At 51.2% G+C, this 7500-nt stretch overlaps 3 non-coding genes across 3 annotated transcripts in view; all 3 read right to left on the bottom strand.

Annotated features, from left to right (window-relative positions):
* Window positions 1-246, bottom strand: part of LOC126325237 (large subunit ribosomal RNA) — a 4222-nt gene extending 3976 nt beyond the window's left edge. The window contains exon 1 of the ribosomal RNA XR_007559935.1: window positions 1-246. This exon is cut by the window's left edge and continues 3976 nt beyond it. This is a non-coding gene — a ribosomal RNA (large subunit ribosomal RNA).
* A 188-nt stretch (window positions 247-434) lies between these two features.
* On the bottom strand, window positions 435-589 carry LOC126325243 (5.8S ribosomal RNA). The gene has a single exon (XR_007559940.1). It is a non-coding gene; the product is annotated as a 5.8S ribosomal RNA (ribosomal RNA).
* Window positions 590-951: 362 nt separating this feature from the next.
* LOC126325235 (small subunit ribosomal RNA) lies at window positions 952-2844 on the bottom strand. The gene has a single exon (XR_007559933.1). It is a non-coding gene; the product is annotated as a small subunit ribosomal RNA (ribosomal RNA).
* Between the last annotated feature and the right edge of the window lie 4656 nt (window positions 2845-7500).

Here is a 7500-nt window from a genome sequence, read left to right as displayed (position 1 = left end):
CCGCTACGGGCCTGGCACCCTCTACGGGCCGTGGCCTCATTCAAGTTGGACTTGGGCTCGGCGCGAGGCGTCGGGGTAGTGGACCCTCCCAAACACCACATGCCACGACAGGCGGCAGCCTGCGGGGTTCGGTGCTGGACTCTTCCCTGTTCGCTCGCCGCTACTGGGGGAATCCTTGTTAGTTTCTTTTCCTCCGCTTAGTAATATGCTTAAATTCAGCGGGTAGTCTCGCCTGCTCTGAGGTCGTTGTACGAGGTGTCGCACGCCACACCGCCAGCCGGCTGTGCACGCTACCGAGAAAGTACCGGTATGCGAACCGCCAGGCGACGGGCGCGCATCGCACGTTTAAGGAGACGCGGCCGGCCACACAGGCGACCACGACACTCCCACGTCTCCGAAGCGGGACAAACGCCGCGCGCTTCAGTATACGTAGCCGACCCTCAGCCAGACGTGGCCCGGGAACGGAATCCATGGACCGCAATGTGCGTTCGAAACGTCGATGTTCATGTGTCCTGCAGTTCACATGTCGACGCGCAATTTGCTGCGTTCTTCATCGACCCACGAGCCGAGTGATCCACCGTCCTGGGTGATCTTTTCCTTTTCAGTCTCCCACTGTCTCTTTCAAGACAGTAGCATTTGCGGGACTGAGGCGTCTGACGGCCCCTGTTCCACTATTTTTTTTGTGTCCAACGGCCTCACAGCCGATGGGCGTCGTACGGCTCCACACCGGAGCGGACAGGCACTCGGGCGAACGTCATTCAAAACCGGCGCCAGGCGCCAGGTACCGCAGGCCAGCCGCTCCAGAGCTTCAGCGCTCGTACCACACAACAACAACACTTCCGCTAGTTTTGAGAGGCACGCGTGGTTCCGCACGCGGCGCACGGCCACTGCCGTACAGGTAGCGTGTTGCGCGACACGACACGCACATCGAAAGACATGCAGTCTAGTCGGTAATGATCCTTCCGCAGGTTCACCTACGGAAACCTTGTTACGACTTTTACTTCCTCTAAATGATCAAGTTTGGTCATCTTTCCGGTAGCATCGGCAACGACAGAGTCGATGCCGCGTACCAGTCCGAAGACCTCACTAAATCATTCAATCGGTAGTAGCGACGGGCGGTGTGTACAAAGGGCAGGGACGTAATCAACGCGAGCTTATGACTCGCGCTTACTGGGAATTCCTCGTTCATGGGGAACAATTGCAAGCCCCAATCCCTAGCACGAAGGAGGTTCAGCGGGTTACCCCGACCTTTCGGCCTAGGAAGACACGCTGATTCCTTCAGTGTAGCGCGCGTGCGGCCCAGAACATCTAAGGGCATCACAGACCTGTTATTGCTCAATCTCGTGCGGCTAGAAGCCGCCTGTCCCTCTAAGAAGAAAAGTAATCGCTGACAGCACGAAGGATGTCACGCGACTAGTTAGCAGGCTAGAGTCTCGTTCGTTATCGGAATTAACCAGACAAATCGCTCCACCAACTAAGAACGGCCATGCACCACCACCCACCGAATCAAGAAAGAGCTATCAATCTGTCAATCCTTCCGGTGTCCGGGCCTGGTGAGGTTTCCCGTGTTGAGTCAAATTAAGCCGCAGGCTCCACTCCTGGTGGTGCCCTTCCGTCAATTCCTTTAAGTTTCAGCTTTGCAACCATACTTCCCCCGGAACCCAAAAGCTTTGGTTTCCCGGAGGCTGCCCGCCGAGTCATCGGAGGAACTGCGGCGGATCGCTGGCTGGCATCGTTTATGGTTAGAACTAGGGCGGTATCTGATCGCCTTCGAACCTCTAACTTTCGTTCTTGATTAATGAAAACATACTTGGCAAATGCTTTCGCTTCTGTTCGTCTTGCGACGATCCAAGAATTTCACCTCTAACGTCGCAATACGAATGCCCCCGCCTGTCCCTATTAATCATTACCTCGGGTTCCGAAAACCAACAAAATAGAACCGAGGTCCTATTCCATTATTCCATGCACACAGTATTCAGGCGGGCTTGCCTGCTTTAAGCACTCTAATTTGTTCAAAGTAAACGTGCCGGCCCACCGAGACACTCAACAAAGAGCACCCTGGTAGGATTTAAACGGGGTCCGCCTCGGGACGCGAAAGCACCCCTTCGGCTCGCCCCACCGGCAGGACGTCCCACGATACATGCCAGTTAAACACCGACGGGCGGTGAACCAACAGCGTGGGACACAAATCCAACTACGAGCTTTTTAACCGCAACAACTTTAATATACGCTATTGGAGCTGGAATTACCGCGGCTGCTGGCACCAGACTTGCCCTCCAATAGATACTCGTTAAAGGATTTAAAGTGTACTCATTCCGATTACGGGGCCTCGGATGAGTCCCGTATCGTTATTTTTCGTCACTACCTCCCCGTGCCGGGAGTGGGTAATTTGCGCGCCTGCTGCCTTCCTTGGATGTGGTAGCCGTTTCTCAGGCTCCCTCTCCGGAATCGAACCCTGATTCCCCGTTACCCGTTACAACCATGGTAGGCGCAGAACCTACCATCGACAGTTGATAAGGCAGACATTTGAAAGATGCGTCGCCGGTACGAGGACCGTGTGATCAGCCCAAAGTTATTCAGAGTCACCAAGGCAAACGGACCAGACAAGCCAATCCGATTGGTTTTGATCTAATAAAAGCGTCCCTTCCATCTCTGGTCGGGACTCTGTTTGCATGTATTAGCTCTAGAATTACCACAGTTATCCAAGTAACGTGGGTACGATCTAAGGAACCATAACTGATTTAATGAGCCATTCGCGGTTTCACCTTAATGCGGCTTGTACTGAGACATGCATGGCTTAATCTTTGAGACAAGCATATGACTACTGGCAGGATCAACCAGGGAGCTGCGTCAACTAGAGCTGAGCAGCCGGCCGCCCGGGAGTGTGTCCCGGGGGCCCGCGCGAACACGCAAGCGTCCGCTCAATTATTCTGCAAACAGGAGGAGGCCGAGCTCCCCTGCACGATACACCTCGAAACCCTCTCAGGTCCCGGCGGCGCGCAGCGCCGTCCTAGGTACTTGGTCGGTTTCGAGAGAGGCGCAATCGCCCGGAGTTAGGCGAGTAGACGGTTTTAGTGCGAACACCCTTGCTCCCAACTGAGCTTGCCGCTGCCGACAGAGGCCCGGGAGCGTGCTGTCGTGGCATTGCCGGCGGGAGACAACACGCGCCACCTATGGTGACCGGCAGCTCCAACGCCAGCGCCACACAAGGGCAAAGCCCCACTTGGGTGCAGAAGCGAACTCTCCCAGCACAGCGCACGCGCCAACACGTCCGCACAACTGCGATACAAACCACCTGCGAGAACCGCTGGGGCGACCGAGCAGCAGACGGCGTCGCGGCGCCGAGTGCCAGGCGGCGGCGCATCCTCAACGCACACAGTCCTCAATCAGACCAGCACACTGCAGATGTCCACCGCGCTTCGCACCGGGCTCGGCTGAACCAACTTTGGCCGCCAGGCGCCGCGTGCAGGGTGCGCCGCAGCGTAGCTGCGCCGCCTGCCGGGCCCGTCGGCTGGCGCTCCTGCCACTCGGCGCCCCCCACCAGCCGCCTGTTGCGCGTGCGCCCACGCAGCGCGCGGCCAACACGCCGGGCGGCCCCCCTTCACCGGCCGGGAACAGTCCCACCAAGCCACCGCCGCGTATCGCTTCATACCCACATGGGCCTAGTCACGCGTGTGGATGTGGCGGGTACCGCTGAAACAACCGGTTAATAGCTGTACCGATCGTCGCCATCACAGATTCACCTCCAGCGTGAACAACCGCTCAACAACGGATTTCCAGTTCATTTGCGTATCTTGGGCAGTAAACGTAGATGTCCACCTACATTTGCGAATTCAACAATTCTTGCATGCCAGGATGTCATGTGTCACGACACGCTACATCAGACCACATACACACTGCGACATGTGCAGAAGAGAACACGTGGAAGGTGGCCCGCGCACGTATGCGATGTACCTTCCGCGATCCACTGTCAACCGGCATCTGCGGCATGTCCCAGATATGGAACGCGGTCCACCAGGGTAGCACTTTGTGTGAGGCAATACGACAAAGTCGGAATACACGCGTCACTACATCAGACGGCTCACGCTGACCTGACCTGACCTGACTCACCGCACCACCACCCCCAGCGACCCAGGGTGACATACAATGCGTTCGTACGTTCCTCCCACACGCCTCTACGGCGTACCACAGTGCAACCTAGCTGTTATTGGGAGACGAGACAAGTAGCATCAAGCACAACATATGGAAATTGAGATTCGACACCGTTGGGCACAGCCAGCGTACGGTCACACGTATCACACTACTTCACTCTGTACGTAACGACCGATGATCGGTACAGCGTGTGGGTTACGCGTACGACATCAGCGGACAATGGACACAGACCATACCACGACGTACACTGAGGGCGTCGACATCTGAATGCAACTGAACAGCTGCGAGGCTCATTTAACACTCAAACGCCAGACCGACCAGCTTGAGAGGACAGAGACACAAAGAGGGGGACAGAGGGGGACAGAGGGGGGGGAGGGGGGGGGTCGGCGATATAGTCCTATTGCAGTACAATTGACAGTGGATAGCAGGAATATGTGGAAAGTAAGCAACACTCGCAAGACATCTACATGAGGATAACAACGACACCAGAGATTCCGAGCAGTGAACTATGTTAGGCAAAGGGACAACGTGGGTTAGGTTAAGGGACAACGTGGGTTAGGTTAAGGGACAACGTGGGTTAGGTTAAGGGACAACGTGGGTTAGGTTAAGGGACAACGTGGGTTAGGTTAAGGGACAACGTGGGTTAGGTTAAGGGACAACGTGGGTTAGGTTAAGGGACAACGTGGGTTAGGTTAAGGGACAACGTGGGTTAGGTTAAGGGACAACGTGGGTTAGGTTAAGGGACAACGTGGGTTAGGTTAAGGGACAACGTGGGTTAGGTTAAGGGACAACGTGGGTTAGGTTAAGGGACAACGTGGGTTAGGTTAAGGGACAACGTGGGTTAGGTTAAGGGACAACGTGGGTTAGGTTAAGGGACAACGTGGGTTAGGTTAAGGGACAACGTGGGTTAGGTTAAGGGACAACGTGGGTTAGGTTAAGGGACAACGTGGGTTAGGTTAAGGGACAACGTGGGTTAGGTTAAGGGACAACGTGGGTTAGGTTAAGGGACAACGTGGGTTAGGTTAAGGGACAACGTGGGTTAGGTTAAGGGACAACGTGGGTTAGGTTAAGGGACAACGTCGGTTAGGTTAAGGGACAACGTCGGTTAGGTTAAGGGACAACGTCGGTTAGGTTAAGGGACAACGTCGGTTAGGTTAAGGGACAACGTCGGTTAGGTTAAGGGACAACGTGGGTTAGGTTAAGGGACAACGTGGGTTAGGTTAAGGGACAACGTGGGTTAGGTTAAGGGACAACGTGGGTTAGGTTAAGGGACAACGTGGGTTAGGTTAAGGGACAACGTGGGTTAGGTTAAGGGACAACGTGGGTTAGGTTAAGGGACAACTTGAGTTAGGTTAAGGGACAACTTGAGTTAGGTTAAGGGACAACTTGAGTTAGGTTAAGGGACAACTTGAGTTAGGTTAAGGGACAAATTGAGTTAGGTTAAGGGACAACTTGAGTTAGGTTAAGGGACAAATTGAGTTAGGTTAAGGGACAAATTGAGTTAGGTTAAGGGACAAATTGAGTTAGGTTAAGGGACAAATTGAGTTAGGTTAAGGGACAAATTGAGTTAGGTTAAGGGACAAATTGAGTTAGGTTAAGGGACAAATTGAGTTAGGTTAAGGGACAACTTGAGTTAGGTTAAGGGACAACTTGAGTTAGGTTAAGGGACAACTTGAGTTAGGTTAAGGGACAACTTGAGTTAGGTTAAGGGACAACTTGAGTTAGGTTAAGGGACAACTTGAGTTAGGTTAAGGGACAACTTGAGTTAGGTTAAGGGACAACTTGAGTTAGGTTAAGGGACAACTTGAGTTAGGTTAAGGGACAACTTGAGTTAGGTTAAGGGACAACTTGAGTTAGGTTAAGGGACAACTTGAGTTAGGTTAAGGGACAACTTGAGTTAGGTTAAGGGACAACTTGAGTTAGGTTAAGGGACAACTTGAGTTAGGTTAAGGGACAACTTGAGTTAGGTTAAGGGACAAATTGAGTTAGGTTAAGGGACAAATTGAGTTAGGTTAAGGGACAACTTGAGTTAGGTTAAGGGACAACTTGAGTTAGGTTAAGGGACAAATTGAGTTAGGTTAAGGGACAACTTGAGTTAGGTTAAGGGACAACTTGAGTTAGGTTAAGGGACAACTTGAGTTAGGTTAAGGGACAACTTGAGTTAGGTTAAGGGACAACTTGAGTTAGGTTAAGGGACAACTTGAGTTAGGTTAAGGGACAACTTGAGTTAGGTTAAGGGACAACTTGAGTTAGGTTAAGGGACAACTTGAGTTAGGTTAAGGGACAACTTGAGTTAGGTTAAGGGACAAATTGAGTTAGGTTAAGGGACAAATTGAGTTAGGTTAAGGGACAAATTGAGTTAGGTTAAGGGACAAATTGAGTTAGGTTAAGGGACAACTTGAGTTAGGTTAAGGGACAACGTGGGTTAGGTTAAGGGACAAATTGAGTTAGGTTAAGGGACAACTTGAGTTAGGTTAAGGGACAACTTGAGTTAGGTTAAGGGACAACTTGAGTTAGGTTAAGGGACAACTTGAGTTAGGTTAAGGGACAACTTGAGTTAGGTTAAGGGACAACTTGAGTTAGGTTAAGGGACAACTTGAGTTAGGTTAAGGGACAACTTGAGTTAGGTTAAGGGACAACTTGAGTTAGGTTAAGGGACAACTTGAGTTAGGTTAAGGGACAACTTGAGTTAGGTTAAGGGACAACTTGAGTTAGGTTAAGGGACAACTTGAGTTAGGTTAAGGGACAACTTGAGTTAGGTTAAGGGACAACTTGAGTTAGGTTAAGGGACAACTTGAGTTAGGTTAAGGGACAAATTGAGTTAGGTTAAGGGACAAATTGAGTTAGGTTAAGGGACAAATTGAGTTAGGTTAAGGGACAAATTGAGTTAGGTTAAGGGACAAATTGAGTTAGGTTAAGGGACAAATTGAGTTAGGTTAAGGGACAACTTGAGTTAGGTTAAGGGACAAATTGAGTTAGGTTAAGGGACAAATTGAGTTAGGTTAAGGGACAAATTGAGTTAGGTTAAGGGACAAATTGAGTTAGGTTAAGGGACAACTTGAGTTAGGTTAAGGGACAACTTGAGTTAGGTTAAGGGACAAATTGAGTTAGGTTAAGGGACAAATTGAGTTAGGTTAAGGGACAAATTGAGTTAGGTTAAGGGACAAATTGAGTTAGGTTAAGCGATAATCTGGTACAGCCACAGTTAGGTTAAGCGATAATCTGGTACAGCCACAGTTAGGTTAAGCGATAATCTGGTACAGCCACAGTTAGGTTAAGCGATAATCTGGTACAGCCACAGTTAGGTTAAGCGATAATCTGGTACAGCCACAGTTAGGTTAAGCGATA

This window comes from Schistocerca gregaria, unplaced genomic scaffold (genome assembly GCF_023897955.1).
Source record: "Schistocerca gregaria isolate iqSchGreg1 unplaced genomic scaffold, iqSchGreg1.2 ptg000913l, whole genome shotgun sequence".
NCBI lineage: Eukaryota > Metazoa > Arthropoda > Insecta > Orthoptera > Acrididae > Schistocerca > Schistocerca gregaria.
The sequence above is the reverse complement of the archived record's forward strand: the minus strand, read 5'-3'. Positions and strand labels throughout refer to the sequence as shown.